We start from the raw sequence: 20,383 nt of genomic DNA on the forward strand, positions 1-20,383 counted from the left end.
ATGTCTTGGCTATTGTAAACAATGCTGCAATAAACATTGGGGAGCATAGGACTTTTGGGATTGCTGACTTCAAGCTCTTTGGATAAATACCCTAAGGTGCCATTTTTGCAACACGGCGCCCTCCAGCGATTCTGGAGTCTCAAGCAGTAGGAGCAGGATTTGGGCGTCTTGGAGAGGACGGGACTTGACATTAGAAAAACGACACTCTAATTACGGAGAAAGGGAAATAGCGCCAATCACGTTAGAGTGTGCTCCTAATTTAATTCGCGGGACACACGGCAAGAAGTTGTGCCAAACCAGATTCTTAGATTCAAGAGCGGAGTCGAAAAGGTGGGGATTAAAAAGAGATCAGCACTGCGGCGGAACCGGGGGTCCCAAAACTGCTCCGCAAGGGGGCTTTCCGAACCGCCTCGGATTGGGCCAGAAATGCCGCAATCCGGGTCACGTGCCCTCCTCCGCCCTCCTCCTCTCTGGATAAGCGACGGCCGGCGCGTTCCCGCAACTCTGTCAGGGAGCTGCGCATGCGCGGGGCGGGGTCGACGTCGCGCCGGGAGCTCGGGAGCCAATGGCGGAAAGCGCCCTCTATCCCACTTCCGTTTCCCTGCTCCTGGCTCCGCCCACCCCCGCCCAAACTTCTGTTCGCCGCCAAGGTCCTTGGGACTATCGTTTTTCTCATTCAAGCTTTCATCTTTTACAACCCTCGCTTAACGATGTGCAGAGCTTCTGTTTTCTTTCTAATTTAACTTGAAATATTGAATTATTCTTAGTCCCGGATTCATGAATATCATTCAATTTAGCTACTGTAAACGGCGGTGTATGATGTACGTTTTCAAGATCTCTAAGGTGGAGGTGCGATTGGAGCTGAGGCCGCTTTGCTTCTCCCTCTTGTTTGTGCCCATTCTGGTTCAAGTTTACACTTGGGTGACCTTTGTTGGGTGAACTTTGGTTTTTGTCCTTTGGAGCTAGCCCGCTATTATTCTCTGCTGATCCTATTCCCATTTTCCATATCTTAAAGCCAGAATTGCTGGATTGATCTGAGTTTTAATAGTTCAGTCAAGTGTGTACCTAAGGACGTTAAATTCTAGAAAATATGAGAGCAGCCAAGAACCCGGAGGGAGGCCGTTGAAAAATGACATTTAGCCCACATATAAAATGATAAAGAGCTTTAACATATGTAGTATCTGTTTGTAGAAGGAAAGAATAGTTTCATTCATCCATCAGGGGAAGGTTTTTTGTTTGTTTGTTTTTGTATTTTTAAAGAAGATTAGCCCTGAGCTAACATCTGCTGCCAATCCTCCTCTTTTTGCTGAGGAAGACTGGCCCTGAGCTAACATCCATGCCCATCTTCCTCTACTTTATATGTGGGACACCTGCCACAGCATGGCTCAACACTCGGAGCATAGGTCCACGCCTGGGATCTGAACTGGCAAACCCTGGGCCACCAAAGCCGACGTGAACCTAACTGCTGCACCACTGGGCTGGCCTTCATTGGGGAAGTGTTTTAAAGCTCAGCTTGCAGGCTTAGGACTTAAACTCTTTCTTCTTTTCATTAGGGCAGGTGAATTGTAGTTTGTTTGAAGTGTCTCAAACTATTGAAGAAAAACTGTCATCAGGGGCCGGCCCTGTGGCCGAGTGGTTAAGTTCGAGCTCTCTGCTGCAGCGGCCCAGGGTTTTGCTGATTCGGATCCTGGGCGTGGACATGGCACTGCTCCTCAGGCCATGTTGAGGTGGCATTCCATATGCCACAACTAGAAGGACCTGCAACTAAGATATACAGCTGTGTACCAGGGGTGATTTGGGGAAGATAAAGCAGAAAAAAAAACCCAAACACACAGCTGTGTACCAGGGGGCTTTGGGGAGAAAAGGAAAAAATAAAATCTTAAAAAAAAAAACCTGTCATCAAGTTATACTATTTCTTGGAATCAGTAAGTCACCTTTCAGAGAATGTTTGCTTCAGTTTCTCTTGTACACCAGAAAGGTTTCTTTGGAGCTATGGAAAGTGGAGAAGACAATTGAATTCTTGTGTACACAATTTGTTTATTTATTTTTTATTGAGGTTATGATGGTTTACAACATTGTGAAATTTTAATTGTACATTATTATTTGTCAGTCACCGTATTGGTGCACCCATTCACCCTTTATGCCCAGCTGCCACCCCTCTTCCCCCTGGTAACCACTAAATAGTTCTCTTTGTCCATGTGTTTGCTTCTCTTCCAGATATGAGTGAAATCATACGGTGTTTGTTTTTCTCCGTCTGGCTTATTTTGCTTAACATAATACCCTCAGGGTCCATCCATGTTGTTGCGAATGGGATGATTTTATCTTTTTTATGGCTGAGTAATATTCCATTGTATATATATACCATATCTTCTTATCCAATCATCAGTCCATGGCCACTTGAATTGCTTCTACTTCCTGCCTATTGTGAATAATACTGCAGTGAACATAGGGGTGCTTAAGTCTCTTTGAATTGTTGATTTCAAGTTCTTTGGATAGACCCCAATAGTGGGATAGCTGGATCATATGACGTTTCTGTTTTTAGTTTTTTGAGAAATCTCCATATTGTTTTCCATGGTGGCTGCACCAATTTGCATTCCCACCAGCAGTGTGTGAGGGTTCCCTTTTCTCCACAACCTCTCCAACTTTTATTTTTTGTCTTGGTGATTATAGTCTTTCTTTCTTTCTCTCTCTCTCTCCCCCTCCCCCTCTCCCTCTCCCTCCCCCTCCTCCTCCCTCTCCCCCTCCCCCCTCCCCCTCTCTCTGCCTCCCTCTCTCTCTCTCCCCCTCCCTCTCTCTCTCCCTCTCTCTCTCTCTCTCCCTCTCTCTCTCTTTCTTTCCTTTCTTTTTGAGGAAGATTAGCCCTGAGCTAACATCTGTTGCCAATCCTCCTCTTTTTGCTGAGGAAGACTGGCCCTGAGCTAATATCCATGCCCATCTTCCTCTACTTTATATGTGGGATGCCTACCACAGCATGGCTTGCTGAGAGGTGCCATGTCCGCACCCGGGATCCATGCCGGCGAACCCCGGGCCACTGAAGTGGAACGTGTGCACTTAACCACAGCACCACTGGGCTGGCCCCGATTACAGCTATTCCAATGGGTGTAAGGTAATATTTTAGTGTAGTTTTGATTTGCATTTCCCTGATGATTAGTGATGTTGAGCATCTTGTCATGTGCCTATTGGCCATCTGTATATCTTCTGTGGAGAAAAGTACGTTTGTATCCTCTGCCCATTTTTTGATTGGGTTGTTTGATATTTTTGTTGTTGAGTTGTGTGAGTTCTTTATATATTATGGAGATTAACCCCTTGTCGGATATGTGATTGGTAAATATTTTCTCCCAATTGGTGGGTTGTCTTTTCATTTTGATCCTGGTTTCCTTTGCCTTGTAGAAGCTCTTTAGTCTGATGACGTCCCACTTGTTTATTTTTTTCTTTTGTTTCCCTTGTCCGAGTAGACATGGTATTTGAAAAGATCATTTTAAGACCAATGTCAAAGAGTTTGTGCACACAATTTTTATACATATATTAAAGGATGGGTTCACATTTCTATAGAATTAGCAACTTCAAATATTTAACTTCAGTAAAAACAATGCCAATAGTTTTCAGGCATTTTCAGTGGCTTTTACAAAACAGCCACAAATGGGTAAAACAAAGGTCATCTACTTCACTTAAAATAAGAGATGAGAACACACCTGGATTTTAAGAAGCCAAGATTTTCTGTTTGGTAACAGCATTTCTCAGAAAAGGATTTTCCTTTTGACAGGATAAATATTTTGGAGAAGTTTTTGTGGTTTTTTCCTCCTTAAATTGAAGGATTGTGTGTACTTTCGGCATTGTTTTGATGCTGCCACAGTATTAAAAAATAATTATTAGCAGAGGAAGTTGACAGTGAATTTGTTTTTTACAACCCGTAGGACATTGAGAAGCTACTTGCTGAGAAAGGAGTTATTGCCATCTGGTGTATGTTATGAGGCCAAAGCATTACACCGATCCCATGATAAACCTTCTTTTCTTTTTGTGTCATCTATTTTCCCTTCCACCCTTATTCTACATCAGCTTTGAGTTTGCTGTTGGAGTTCAGGGACAAATAAGAGGTCATATAATGTAGGCTGTGTATAATGATGAAACGTCAATTCTGTGGTCTGTCTCTAAGACTCTGTCCTTGATAATAAAATACAGTGTGCTCTGATGGTTATGAAGCTTTCACTCCATATTAGATATTATTCACTACTGTTAGTTCACATGACTGTAAGTAACTTTGCTTTCTTTCTGTTTATTATGTGTTCAATCTTTATAAGCCGTTTGCAATTAACAGATGAAGAAAAAAACAGTAGAGAGGTTTGTGTACAAATCCTTTTCAAGGCAAGGAGGTCTATAGCTATGATCAAAGGCATAAAATGTAGATGAATGTCCATTTAACATACTTTTTAATGTCTTTATTTAAGGTACTTAAATGCTAGGAAAAGAAAGATGAATAGTACACCCCTATCCCTTGAAGAACATGGTCCAAACGCAAGATTTTGAGCCAAGAGAGAAATGATGGGGGAAATGGCTGAGCTGACAGCTTGTGCCCACGAAGCTCAGAGGGGGCCAGAAGCTTGATTTGCTCACTTCAGTGAAGGTCCGATTCCCCGTTTAGCAGGGCTTGATTTTGTCACTGTAATGTTGATCAGTTTGTGAGGGACAGATCTGCATCAAGAGATTGATGTCTAAACCAGTGTCAATTTATTGGTTTACAGGGAGATTGTGTATTTGCATCAGCTGCAGTATTCTTGTTCGATGTTCTAGATCGGTGCTCTCCAACAGGAATATCGTACTGCCCACAAATGTGAGCCACAGAAATAATTTTAAATATTCTAGTAGCCATATTAAAAAAAATAGAAAGAAACAGGTAAGATTAATTTTAATAATATATTTATTTAACCCAATATATCCAAAATGTCATAATTTCAACATGTAATCCATATAAAATTATTGGTGAGATATTTTACATTTTTTTTAAATGAAATCTTCAAAATCTGGGGTGGATTTTACACTTGCAGCGTATCTCAGTTCAGATTAGCCACGTGTCGAGTACCCTTGTGGCTACATGGAGGTCTAGAGTATGTCTTCCTAGAAAAAGGGAACTGGCAGGCCAAGTTAATAATCAGAAGGCTCACTGGTGAGCGTGGAGTCAGAACAGAGGGTGCTAGATAGTCTTGAGGGATATTTTATTGGCCTGGTGAGCTTGATGAACCTACCCTGATCCACAGTGGAATATACATTTTTAGTGGTTTTAGGCTTTGTCATATTGAGCATGTCTTGCCTCAGCAGTAGTAGACTAATGCTCCCAAATTCTTCTTGTGATTCTGTGCAAACCACTTTCTTCTCTTAACACACTTTAATCAAACAGGGTTTTTTTTTTTTTTTTTACCTATTTTATATTTAGTCATGTTTGAATGCAGTCTAGTTGATCTGATTTGGATGTTCCTAATCTCTTCACCCAAGCAATTTCTTTCATGGGGTTAATATTTTCTACATCTGGCTAGTTTTATCCATGACGTGATTTTGAAAAAATAAATATATTTTTTATCATAAATGTACTTTAAGAATGTAAATTAAAACCATATCACCAACAATTTGGCAAACAGAGAAAGCAAATAAAAATTGCCACAATACAATAATTGCTTATTATAGTTCGTATTTGTATTTAGTTGGAATAATAGATTATAAACTCATATTCTGTTTATTTTTCCCCTTTTCACAGTAGTACATTAAAAAAGCATTTTCCCACATTACTAGTATTTCAAATGAAATGGAATTTCAAATGAAAGTAGAATTTTAATCTGTGGATGTGGCATAATTTATCCAATTTTTTTTTGCACATTTCTCTCTCTTTGTGTAAATAACACTGCAGTGAACAGCTTGACACTGTGGTTGCTGTCCCATATTTTAGGATAGTTCCTTAGAATGCATTCCCAAAAGTGGAATTTGTGGGTTAAAGGATATTAATATTTTTATGCCTCTTAATTGCCAAATTGTTTTCCAAAAGGACTTCTTTAAGAATGCATCATCGATGATGAGAGTAACAGTTTTACTTCCCCTGTCCTTGTAATGGTTATTATCTTTCTGAAAATATTTACTATTTAATAGGCTTCTTCGTTCCTTTATTCATTAAATATCTGCGGAGCACTTATTTTGCTCTAGGCAGTGTTCTAAATGCTCAGGACACAGCAGTGAATAACACAAAAATTCCTGCCCTCACAGATCCTCCTGGGTGAAACAATCAACCAGATAAATGAATAAAAATGTGTGCTAAAGGAAAAAACTAAAGCAGGATGGGGAATATGAAGTGTCATTGGCGTGAGCATTTTAGTTAGAGTGGCTAGTAAAGGTCTCATTGAGTAGGTGACAAGTTTTTTAAAAAATATTTTACCTTTAAATAACAGCCCCATAGAAAACTTGCAAGTATAGTAGCAAAAACTTTTTCCTGAACCATTTAAGAATCACTGACCCATATAATGCCCCACCTCCCAAATGCTTTAGCTTGTCTTTCCTACAAACAAAAACATTCTCCTACAGAATCAAAATGTAACCATCAAAATAGGGGTATTGACATTGATACATTAATACTGTCCTATCCTCGTACCCTAGTCAAATTTTGCTCTTTGTCTCAATAATGCCCTTTATCCCAAGGGCTCCTGCTCTACAGCATAAGTTGTTGCATTTAGTTACCATGTCTCTTTAGTCTCCTTCAGTTTGAAACAGTTTCTCAGTGTTTCTTCAACTTTTATGACCTTGACACTTTTGAAGATCCCAGGCCACTTATTTTGGAGAATATCCCTTAATTTTGGTTTGTCTGCTGTTTCCTCATGATTAGACTTAGGGTTATGCATTTTTGGCAGGATATCAGACAAGTAATGCTGCGTTCTTGTTGCATCTTATCAGATGGCACACCTAATTTCTATTTGTCCCATTACTGGTAACGTTTACTTTGATCACTTGATGTAGATGGTATCTTCCAGGCTTCTCCACTGTGAAGTTACTTGTCTTCTCTTTGTAATTAAGTATTTTGTGGGGAGATAGTTGATCACATTCCTCATTAAACTTTCAGTTTGTTTATTTATATCTATATGAGCTCATAGTTTCCTATTTTAGTCAATGAATTAGTATCATTATTTTGGTCTTCAAATTGTTCTCAGATTTGCCCATTGGAACCCCCTTCAAGTTAAGCTTCTGTGTTCTTTTGACATGCTCATATCATTCTTTGAGCACTTCCTTGCTTTCTGGCACACCAAGATGTTCCAGGCTTATCTTGTGCTTTCCTGCCCCAGCCCTGGAATCTGCCACTTCTCGAAGGAGGCCTTGAGAATGCTATTTTGAAGCCACACTCTTGGTGCTAGGTGTGCTCCTTGCTATTGGGATGTTGCTCCTCCCGGGCCCTCTCAATGGACTGAGAATATGTGTATGTGAGTATGAACATTTACTTACACATATATACAAACAGTATACACGTATATTTATTTGTATCTACATTGAAAACAATGAGTTCACTCTAATTTCTTTCTTTCTTTCTTTCTTTTTTTGGGGGGGAAGATTAGCCCTGAGCTAACTTCTGCTGCCAATCCTCCTCTTTTTGCTGAGGAAGACTGGCCCTGAGCTAGCATCCGTGTCCATCTTCCTCCACTTTATATGTGGGACGCCTACCACAGCATGGCGTGCCAAGCAGTGCCATGTCCGTACCTGGGATCCGAACCGGTGAATCCCGGGGCTGCCTAAGCGGAACGTGCAACTTAACCGCTGTGCCACCCGGCCGGCCCCGAGTTCACTCTAATTTCAATCCAACATCTCAGGGTTCATTCTGTTTTTATTCCTTTCCGTTTTTGTACCTCTATACTCTGACAGTGAGAAATCTAGCTGCCTTTATCCTCAATTTATTTACTTATTTGATCAAACCCTGTGTGTGTAGTCAATCTTTTCCTCTGCTGCCATCCCTTTCTCTGCCTTGATGCCTTTCTGACCCCATTTGGGCTCCCACACTCCATGTCAGCATACCCTCTCCTTGCTCAGGTCTGAAACCCCATGCCAGGCCACCCCTCTGCATGGGTGCCCTTCTTATTTATCCTGCTTGGCAGACATACCACTATGGGTCAGTCTATCTTGCTCTGCGCCACCTAATGTGGTTAGGACTGAATTGTTCAGGAAAGGAAGGGAAGGAGAGGAGGAAAAGTAAGGGCAAGTTTTTAGTAATGACCCAAAGGAAATGAGAAAGCTAACCATTTGTTATCTTGGTAAGAACTTTCCAGATAAGGGATAGCAAGAGGAAAGAAAGCCTCTGTAGCAGGAGTACGGCTGGTGTGTTGGAGGGACATCAAGGCCATGTGGCTGGAACAGAGTATGCAAGATGGATAGCAGTGTTAGACGAGGTCAGGAGATAAGCAGTGGTGTAGGGTAAGAAGGAGATAGACCATGCAGGGCTTGGAAGGTCTTTGGCTTTTACTCTGAATGGGAATGGGGCAACTATTGGAGAACTGAGCAAAGGAGTGAGAGCATCTCCCTTGGGTTTTAACAGGTTCTCTTCTGCTGCTCTCCTGAGAACAGCGGAAGGGGGAAGCAGAAGCCAGGACAGCAGTTAGGAGGCTATTGCAGTCACCCAGGTGACAGACGATGGTGGCTTGGATCCTGGGGGTGGTGAGAAGTGAACTGAATTCTGGGTGTATTTTGGAGGTGGAGCTGACAGTAATTGCTGACTGATCAGATGTGGCACATGAGAGAAAGAGAGGAATCAGGATGGTACCAAGATTTTGACCTGAGCAACAGGAAGAATAGAGTTGCCATTAACTGAAGAAGGGAAGGCTGCAGGAGAGGCTGGTTTAGGTGAGAGACACAGTATCAGTAGATCAGACTGAAAAAGATTTACACTAAATTTGAGCCACTTGTTAAAAATCCAAGTGGAGGGGCCGGCCTGGTGGCACAGTGGTTAAGTGTGCACGTTCTGCTTCTCGGCGGCCTGGGGTTCACCGGTTTGGATCCTGGGTGCAGACATGGCACCACTTGGCACGCCATGCTGTGGTAGGCATCCCATGTATAAAGCAGTGGAAGATGGGCACGGATGTTAGCTCAGGGCCAGCCTTCCTCAGCAAAAAGAGGAGGATTGGCAGTAGTTAGCTCAGCGCTAATCTTCCTCAAAAAAAAAAAAAAAATCCAAGTGGAGATGGCAAGTAGGCAGCCGTATATTCCAGTCCAAGCTGGAGATATAAGTTCTGGGAATCACTGGTAAATAGATACTATTTAAAGCCGTGAGACTGGATGAGATCATTAGGGAATGAGTATAGATAGAAGAGAAGTCTAAGTACTGGAGTCCTGGAGCACTTCAACGTGCCCAAGTCGGGGAGATGAAGAGCGAAAGAGGTGAAGAAGGAGCTGTGGGAAAGGCAGGAGGGAAAGCAGGTAAAAACGTGCCTCACTGTTGCTTGCATTTGCATTTCTTTGATTACTAGTTGCATGTTCCTTTTTGTAGATTGTTTATAACCTTTATCAGTTGGGCTTTTATGGTTTTATTTTTAAAAATCAATGGTATTAATTTCTCTGTGTACTAGGGATGTTAATTGTCATACTAGATGAAAGTATTTCTACTATTCCTTATCTTTTTATTTTGGTTATACGAAAGTTTAAAATATTTATATAGTAGATCAATTCGTGTTTTCATTTGTGATTTATCTTGTTTTATGAAGCCTAGAAATTGGTCTCACCCTCCAGAGATTTGATAGTCATTTATTTCCACTTTATTCTAGTTTTCATTGTCTTGATTATCTCTATTGACTTGTTGACCTTCTAGAATAGTCTTGGTGAGTAATGTGAGGTCAGGGTTTAAACCCATTTCCTCAAGCAGAGGGCTCACGTAAACACCAGAAAGCAAGCATTATTTGGCTCAAGCAGGAATTCGTAAATAGAATGGTCAGCAGGATTCATGGGGTCCTGCGCTCGCTGTCCAGGAGAGTGGTGTGCTTGCTTGAGTGTACCAGATTTGCTGTGGTCCCACATGGGAATGACCTTGAGAGGGGAGCTGAATTCAGGTGTCAAAAAGCCTGAGCTTGGGTGCCAGCTCTTTAGAGAGCTGCCGGGAACACTGGCTGCCCAGCACCTGGAGACTGCGGGGAGGTGAAAGTGACACCTTCAGTTACCAGCCAGCACGTTGTCAGGTAACCTTGAGAGAGCCCCCTGGCTCATTCTTTGGACAGTCTTTTTTGTCTCTCCACACCCCCAAATTGTTAGTTTTTCCAACTCTACTTATTATTGAATAATCTATCCCTTTGCCAATGATTTATGATATCTTTTTTAGCATATGTTAAATTCTTATGATTTATATTTTCCCTTTATCTAATTATTTTAAAATATTAATATCATTAACATCAAGATATTAACTTCATGAAGTTAAATTTTAAACGTGTATTAATATGATCTGTAAAACATATGCTATCACTTAATACAGGAATAGGTAGTATTAAAAGAAAGCGTTATTATATATATTTACTATTCCTATTCCTGAGAAGTCTTAAGGTCTATCTCTAATATCAATAGAGTTTTCTCTCTCTAGCTGAGTGCTATGGTTCTCTACAGTAGAGAATTTCCAGATGAAGACAACACTTAAAATAATGGTTTTCTATTTAATTAGAGCAGAAATTTACAAGTAGGTTTATTTTCACTTCACTTTTGAACACATTTGAATTCTTGCACTCTTAAAGGTGAGGCGTTTATTTATTATTCCTTTGTAATTATAACTGGCTGCTAATATTCTGGTTCATCTTTTTTAGTTACCTAGAAGATCCCCTCTCAGTCTGAAAATAAAATTATCCATTGAAAAATAAAACTAGTAAGATTAACACTGAATACTAAAAATGAGCCTTACCTATAAATATAGACTTCAAATCTTAAATTTAAAACTGAGCAAGTAATTGTTACGGTCTATTGAAAGAATGATTTGTCATAGCTGAGAAATGCTTATCTCAGAAATTTGAGGATGGTTCAATAATAAGAAATCTAATCTTAAAACATTGAATATGAAAAATACAATATAAAAGATATCTGATAAAGGTAAACATTCTATTTTAAATATTTCTTAGGAATGGAATGGAAGGATACCTCAACATGATAAAATCTTTTCCAGAACAACAATATTACCCTTAATGGCAAAAACTTAAGGATGTTTCCATTAAAATGAGGAGCAAAGTTAAGGATGCCTGCTATTGTCTGTGCAAATAAATGAAGACCAAACAAATTAGAAAAGCAAAGGCTATTTATTCAGAGCTTGCTATAGCAAGGGAGTCAGCCACAGTCGCTGGAGGTTCGTCAGAGACTCAAACGCAGGCAGAGGAGTGGGAAAGCTTTATAGTGGAAAAATGAGAAGACTTCCGGTGTGCCCTGATTTGAGGCTGTTGGCACAGGGAAGATGTAGGCAGGCTAACTGGAAACAGGGCATCCTTGTGTGATTGGTTAGGGGAACATATTTGGCTTTCTCTAGTTGGTCCCACGTTGGAAGTGGGGAGGGACCAAAATTAGGGAAGCTGTCAGTTATTAATCAAGTCCTGGACATTTTGGGCTGGTTGTTACAGCAGTTATTGGACAGCTTCTTGAGATGTCAGGATAGGTGGCAACCTGACTTCTTGCAAGTCTGACTTACAGCAGGCTGGTTTCCTGAGCTGTTTATTGTAGAGACGGGGTGGGTTTCCTGGGCAGGTGGCTCCAGCTTGTTGGTCAAGGTTTTATTTTCTATGTGGCCTGGGCATTGTGCCTTTGTATATTCGGCCTCTCAGCTTCTATAATTTAAAATAGTTTTGGAATTTCTGACTAATGCAATAAGATAGTAGACAAATAAAAGTAGATGATGGAATTTTTATGTTAAACTAAACATTTGAATTAATAAAGTAGTTCAGGAACAAATACTAATGTTCTGAATAATTAGGTAACGAAAAAAGATCTCATTCATCATTTCAACAAGGAAAATTCACAGGCATGCTCTCAATGAGGAGTGTGTTTGATTTATATAATCCAAACTATCAAACTATTACCAGAGAGAAAAAATATTGGAAACACCCTTTAATAGAAATGCCCTTAGTTTTTCACCACTGAATAAAAGGAGAGGCATGCTAAATTTTGGATGGAAAGCCTAAACATTGTAAAGATTTCAGCCCACATTAAATCAACTTAAAAACTCAATATAATTCCCCTTTAAATTCCTAATGGTATTTTTGTTTTTGTTTTTGCTTTTGCTTTTGTTTTTTGGTGAGGAAGATTGGCCCTGAGCTAATATCTGTTGCTGATCTCCCTTTTTGCTTGAGGAAGATTGTTGCTGAGCTAACATCTGTGCCAATCTTCCTTTATTTTATGTGGGATGCCACCACAGTGTGGCTTGATGAGCAGTGCTAGGTCTGTGCCTGGGATCTGAACCTGTGAACCCCTGGCACTGAAGAGGAGTGTGCAGACTTAAGCACTACGCCATCAGGCTAGTCCCATGACTGGAATTTTTTATTTATTTATTTAATTTTTTTTATTGAGTTATTGATAGGTTACAATCTTGTGAAATTTCAATTGTACATTAATGTTTGTCAATCATGTTGTAGGTGCACCACTTCAACCTTTGTGCCCACCCCCCCGCCCCACCTTTCCCCTGGTATCCACTAAACTGTTCTTGGTCCATAGTTTTAAATTCCTCATATGAGTGGAGTCATACACAGATTATCTTTCTCTCGCTGGCTTATTTCACTTAACATAATTCTTTCAAGGGCCATCCATGTTATTGCAAATGGAATGATTTTGTTCTGTTTTGCAGCTGAGTAGTATTCCATTGTATATATGTACCACATCTTCTTTATCCATTCGTCTGTTGATGGGCACTTAGGTTGCTTCCACGTCTTGGCTATTGTAAACAGTGCTGCAATAAACATTGGGGTGCACAGGACTTTTGGGATTGCTGACTTCAGGCTCTTTGGATAAATACCCAGTAGTGGGATGGCTGGATCGTATGGTAGTTCTATTTTTAGTTTTTTGAGGAATCTCCATACTGTTTTCCATAGTGGCTGCACCAGTTTGCATTCCCACCAGCAGTGTATGAGGGTTCCTTTTTCTCCGCAACCTCTCCAACATTTGTTGCTATTAGTTTTAGAGATTTTTGTCATTCTAACGGGTGTAAGGTGATATCTTAGTGTAGTTTTGATTTGCATTTCCCTGATGATCAGCGATGATGAGCATCTTTTCATGTGCCTATTGGCCATCAGTATATCTTCTTTGGAGAAATGTCTGTTCATGTCTCCAGCCCATTTTTTGATTGGGTTGTTTGATGTTTTGTGGTTGAGTTGCGAGAGTTCTTTATATATTAAGGATATTAAGCCTTTGTCAGATATATGACTTGCAAATATTTTTTCTCAGTTAGTGGGTTGTTTTTTTGTTTCAATCCTGTTTTCATTTGCCTTGAAGAAGCTCTTTAATCTGATGAGGTCCCATTTGTTTACTCTTTCTATTGTTTCCCTTCTCTGAGAAGGCATGGTGTCCGAAAAGATCCTTTTACTACTGATGTCAAAGAGTGTACTGCCTACGTTTTCTTCCAGAAGCCTTATGGTTTCAGGTCTCACCTTTAGGTCTTTGATCCATTTTGAGTTTATTTTGGTGAATGGTGAAAAAGAATGGTCAATTTTCATTCTTTTACATGTGGCTTTCCAGTTTTCCCAGCACCATTTGTTGAAAAGACTGTCTTTTCTCCATTGTAGGCCCTCAGCTCCTTTGTCAAAGATAAGCTGTCCATAGATGTGTGGTTTTATTTCTGGGCTTTCAGTTCTGTTCCATTGATCTGTCCACCTGTTTTTGTACCAGTACCATGCTGTTTTGATTACTGTAGCTTTGTAGTATGTTTTGAAGTCAGGGATTGTGATGCCTCCTGTTTTGTTCTTTTTTCTCAGGATTGCTTTAGAAATTCGGGGTCTTTTGTTGCCCCATATGAATTTTAGGATTCTTTGTTCTAATTCTGTAAAGAATATGACTGGAATTTTTTAAGAGGGGAACTAAAAATTTTTTCTAACATTGATCTAAAGGAAGAAACAAAAAAGAGCAAGATAAATGTATTCATTCAAGAAGTATTTATTGATTCTATGTTCCAGGCCCTAGCAATACATCAATGAACAAGGTATTAAAATTTTAAAGTAATCAGGTATAAGTAAAATGTGTTATCTTCTTTTCTTATTAATTGTTACTGTGATTAAAAACTTTAATTTTATGAAGATAAGGAGATGCAGACCTGATATAAAAAAGTAATGATAAAAACTTTAAAGAAATCATGAAAAAGTAAAATGTATTACTTTTTTTTTTTTTTACTAAATTCCTATTATAACATAATATTGCTTTTTTTTTCTTAAAGATTTTATTTTTCATTTTTCTCCCAAAGCCCCCTGGTACATGGTTGTGTATTTTTAGTTGTGGGTCCTTCTAGTTGTGGCATGTGGGATGCCACCTCAGCGTGGCTTGATGAGCAGTGCCATGTCCACGCCGAGGATCCAAACTGGCGAAACCCTGGGCCGCTGAAGCAGAGCATGCGACTTAACCACTCGGCCACAGGGCTGGCTCCGTAATACTGCTTTTTTTTTTTTTTAAAGATTTTTTATTTTTTTTCCCTAAAGCCCCCCGGCACATAGTTGTATATTCTTCATTGTGGGTCCTTCTAGTTGTGGCATGTGGGGCGCTGCCTCAGCGTGGTTGATGAGCAGTGCCATGTCCACGCCCAGGATTCGAACCAACGAAACACTGGGCCGCCTGCAGCAGAGCGTGCGAACCTAACCACTCCGCCACGAGGCCAGTCCCTGTAATATTGCTTTTTAAGAGCTGGTATATTAAAATGATACATTTTAAATTCTCAGATTAACAAACATTTTTTTAAATCCTCATTACTGAAATAGATTTGGATAGGATTATTTCTAAGAATTTATTCTAAGAACATAATCTGTAAAGCAGATAGTGCACCAGGATGTTCATTGCAGGGGTAATTATATTAAGGAAAAACTGGAAGCAGCCTAAATATCCAAAAGCAGGGTAATAGTAAATTATCATTTACTCATAAGTGGCATATTATGCAGCCAGTAAGAATGATGTTTTGAAACAATTTAAATGAAAACAGGAAACATTGGCATTGAAAGGAACATTGGTAATCATGGAGTCCAGCCTCTTCATTTGACTAGAGAGTCTGGAGAGGTTAAGTGCCTTGCTCGAGGATGCACAGGGAGGAAGTATGCATTGTGGTCACCAGCACAGGCTCTGGAGTAAACTGACCTGGCTTCAAATTCTTACTCTACCATTTACTAGTATTATGATTTGGGGGCTCATTTTATGACCCCTGAGACTTAATTTCCTCATCTGTAAAATGGAGATAATAATAAGGTTGTGAGAGTGTTAAATCAAGTCCTTAATAAATATTAGTTATTAATATGCGTGTGATACAATAAAGAATATGTCTGGTCGTTGTCCCTGGTTCCTGGCACAAGCTTCAAAAACTTCGAATTCCCTGAGTGATGGGAGTGTCTTGTGTTATTCATTCCAAGTGCCTTCCCACCATACCTGAATTTATGCTAAAGAAGTGGCCAATGGTGGGCCCTTAGATATTTTCAAGTGAGGGGCTGGCCACACCAGGAAAACCAAGCACATGATTAGAGGGTTGGAACTTGTAGCCCCATTCTCCCACTCCCCACCCCCAACCTCCTGGGAGAGGAGAGAGGCCGGAAATTGGGTTCAGTCTCGTGGCCAATGATTCAATCAGTCGTGCCTACATAATAAAATCCCAATAAATACTCTGGATCCGGCACTCGGTGGAGTTTCCTTGTTCGTGAACACACTGATGTGCTGGGTGATGCGCTGGGTTCCATAAGGAGAGGGCATGGGAGCTCTGTGTGCCCCGTCTCCTCCGCCCCAGGCCTTGCCCTATGTGTCTCTTGCATTTGGCTGTTCCTGAACTGTATTCTTTATAATAAAATTGTAATCTTAACTGTAGTGTTTTCAGTGAGTTCTGTGAGTGGTTCTAGCAAATTGTCAAACCTGAAGGGGTTGCAAGAACCCCTGAATTTGTAGTCAGCAGGGCAGAAGTGTGGGTGGCTTGGGGATACCCAAAACTTGTGGCTGGTGTCTGAAGTGGGGACAGTCTGGTGAAAGACTTTGCACTTAACTTTTGGGGTCTGCACTGACTCTGGGTAGTTAGGGTCAGAGTTGAATTGTAGGATACCCAGTTAGTGTCAGGGAATTGGTGTTAGAATGCAATTCCAGAATGCCATTAATATAACAATGATAATAATCGTACCACTATTCTCCTAGTCCCCAAATTCAGTCTTACTTCATCTCTTATCTCCCGGGATCAAGTCTCTCTTGTATGTCCCTTTCTTTGTAAACTTTATGAGACCATTTTATTTGAGGCATCACAATCTCTCTATTCCTAGTGTAGCTTTCTGACTTTGCCTATTCCTTTTTCTACTACAATGAGTTTTTTATAATAGTGACAAATTAATTTTCCTAAATGGATAATTTAATTAGTAATACTCTTTTATTTAAAAATATTCTGTGGTACCCTCATTGCTTTCCTCTACAGACCAACTCCTCTTTCCTATATTATTTCCATTCTTTCCACAGATGTAGTCTACTTTCTAGCCACACTGAACTTCTTATTACTATATGTTGTGGGTTGAATTATATCCCCCAAAAAGATGTGTTCAAGTCCTAACCTTCGCTACCTGTGAATGTGACCTCATTTGGAAATATGTAGCTTTTTCTCAGGACTGCCTTAGTGATCTTTGGTTGCCCCACATGAATTTTAGGATTCTTTGCTCTATTTCCATGAAGAATGTCATTGGGATTCTGATAGGGATTGCATCGAATCTGTAGACTGCTTTTGGTAATATGAACATTTTAACTATGTTTATTCTTCCAATCCATGAGCAAGGAATTTCTTTCCATCTCTTTATGTCACTCTCAATTTCTTTCAGTAATGTCTTATAGTTTTCATTGTATAAGTCCTTCACCTCCTTGGTTAAATTTATTCCTAGGTACTTTATTCTTTCAGTTGCAATTGCAAATGGAATTGTATTCTTGAGTTCTCTTTCTGTAAGTTCGTTATTGGAGTATAGAAAAGCAACTGATTTTTGTAAGTTGATTCTGTACTGTGCAACTTTATTGTACTTGTTAATTATTTCTATTAGTTGTCCAGTGGATTTTTTGGGATTTTCTATATATAAGATCACGTCGTCTGCAAACAGCGAGAGTTTCACTTCTTCACTCCTTATTTGGATTCCTTTTATTCCTTTCTGTTGCGTAACTGCTTTGACCAAAACCTCCAGTACTATGTTGAATAAAAGTGGTGACAGAGGGCATCCTTGTTTGTTGCTGTTCTCAGGGGGATGGCGCTCAGTTTTTGCCCATCGAGTATGATGTTGGCTGTGGGTTTGTCATATGTGACCTTTATTTTGTTGAGGTAATCTCCTTCTATCCCCATTTTGTTAAGAGTTTTTATCATAAATGGCTGTTGGATCTTGTCAAATGCTTTCTCTGCATCTATTGAGATGATCATGTGGTTTTCATTCCTCAGTTTGTTGATGTGGTGTATCACGCTGATTGATTTGCAGATGCTGAACCATCCCTGTGTCCCTGGTATGAATCCCACTTGATCATGATGTGTGATCCTTTTGATGTATTGCTGAATTCCGGTTGCCAAAATTTTCTTGAGGATTTTTGCATCTATGTTCATCAGTGATATTGGCCTGTAGTTTTCCTTTTTTGTGCTGTCCTTGTTAGCCTTGGTATCAGAGAGATGTTGGCCTCATAGAATGAGTTAGGAAGTGTTCCATCTTCCCTAATTTTTTGGAGTAGCTTGAGAAGGATAGGTATGAAATCCTCTCTGAAAGTTTGGTAAAATTCCCCCAGAAAGCCGTCTGGTCCTCGGGTTTTATTCTTCGGGCTGCTTTTGATTATTATTTCAATCTCTTTCCTTGTGATTGGTCTATTCAGATTGTCTGTTTCTTCTTGACTTAGCTTTGGGAGGTTGTAAGAGTCTAAGAATTTATCCATTTCCTCTAGGTTATCCATTTTGTTGGCATATAGTTTTTCGTAGTATTCTCTTATAATCTGTTGTATTTCTTTGGAGTCTGTTGTTATTTCTCCTCTTTCGTTTCTGATTTTGTTTATTTGAGCTTTCTCCCTTTTTTTCTTTGTAAGTCTGGCTAGGGGTTTGTCAATTTTATTTATCTTCTCAAAGAACCAGCTCTTTGTTTCATTGATCCTTTCTACTGCCTTTTTTGTTTCAATAGCATTTATTTCTGCTCTGATTTTTATTATTTCTCTCCTTTTGCTGACTTTGGGCTTTGTTTGTTCTTCTTTTTCTGATTCAGTTAGGTGTAATTTGAAATTGCTTATTTGGGATTTTTCTTGTTTATTCAGGTGTGCCTGTATTGCAATGAATTTCCCTCTTAATATGGCTTTTGCTGCATCCCATATGAGTTGGTTTGATATGTTATCATTTTCATTTGTCTCCAGATATCTTTTTTTTCTTAAAGATTGACACCTGAGCTAACAACTGTTGCCAACCTTTTTTTTTTTTCTGCTTTTTTCTCCCCAAATCCCCTCAGTACATAGTTGTATATTTTAGTTGTGGGTCCTTCCAGTTGTGGCATGTGGGACGCTGCCTCAACATGGTCTAATGAGCAGTGCCGTGTCCGTGCCTAGGATCCAAACCCTGGGCCACTGAAGCAGAGTGCATGGACTTAATCACTCGGCCATGGGGCCGGCCCCCAGACATCTTTTGATTTCTCCTTTAATGGAAATAGTAGAATCTTTGCAGATGTAATCAAGTTGAGATGAGGTCATACTGGATTAGGGTGGGCCCTAATCCAATATGACTGGTGTCCTTATAAGGAAGGACAGCCATGTGAAAATAGAGACACACAAGGAGAATGCAACCATGGAGGCAGAGATTGGAGTGGTGCTTCTATAAGGCAAGGAACACCCAAGATTGCAGGCAACCACAGAAGCTAGGAAGAGACAAAGAAGATCCTCCTCTAAAGCTTTTAGAATGAGCATAGCCCTGCTGACACCTTGATTTCGGGCTTCTAGCTTTCAGAACTAAGGGAGAATAAGTTTCTGTTGTGTTAAGCCACTCAGTTTGTGGTACTTTGTGATGGCAACTCTAGGAAGCTAATATGGCCATATCTCTCTGGTTTTCCTCACACTTTCCCCGTTGCCTAGAATCCCCCATCTGTACTCATTAAGATCCTCTCCCTCCCCAGGGCAGTTTCTTTTATGGATCTCTCTGGATGCGGTCTTTCTCTTGCCTATCCTTTGGTTGCTTGTCTAGAGCTCCCTGATGATGTGGCTGTTACTCAGCCTCCTATCGTTATTCTTCCTGTCTGCACCAAAGGGGAAACCCCTGGAGGTCAGGAATTGTCCTTGCATCTTCCACCTTCTGTGGCAGTGCCTTGTTTATAATGCTTGTTTAAGTTTTTATAATCCCCTTAGTTATTATTATTTGCCTCATTACAGAAGTGCAAGAAAGGGAAAATTTCAAGTATAGGTTAAAAATGGCTAGAGTTTACTTTTCTTGAAATATTTTCACTTAAACCCACACTGTATTTGTTGTTTAGACATAAAGCATAAAGTTCTCTAGAGGCATTTAACCATATCAAGGAAGGAGAAAAAAATTAATTGTGTAAAGCATTCCATAAGAGAAATACAGTAAAATCCTCAAATGACTATACATATATAGTTCATATATTGCCAATTCAGATTAAACTGCTTAGTGCAAAGGACACCTGAGGCCCACATTGATGCCAGCTGAAGATAAAGAAAATGTTCTGTAACGAATTAATTTACTCTGAGGACACTATTTTAAAAGTCAATATGCTAAATGACCATCGGCTAAGAAGAAATGAAGTCATGTTCTTTTTTTTTTTTTTTTTGAGGAAGATTAGCCCTGAGTTAACATCTGCTGCCAATCGTCCTCTTTTTGCTGAGGAAGACTGGCACTGAGCTAACATCCGTGCCCGTCTTCCTTTACTTTTTTTAATATGTGGGACACCTGCCACAGCATGGCTTGCCAAGCGGTGCCATGTTGGCACCCAGGATCCGAACCAGCAAAGCCCGGGCCGCAGAAGTGGAACATGCGAACTTAACCGCTGCGCCACCGGGCTGGCCCCTCATGTTCTTATTGAAAGGCCAGATGATATTGAAACACGACAGGAGGAGGTGAAACTCGAATTTCTGAAGCTGACTTTCTTAAACTATAAATGCTAAGCTAAAATAATTTCTTACATTTCAAATCAGGGAATAACACATTTTGGCCAATTTAGGAAACAGCATCTGGATTAAGTATTCTTGTTTTTCATAAGGACTT

This window comes from Equus quagga, chromosome 13, assembly GCF_021613505.1.
Source record: "Equus quagga isolate Etosha38 chromosome 13, UCLA_HA_Equagga_1.0, whole genome shotgun sequence".
Taxonomy (NCBI): Eukaryota; Metazoa; Chordata; class Mammalia; order Perissodactyla; family Equidae; genus Equus; species Equus quagga.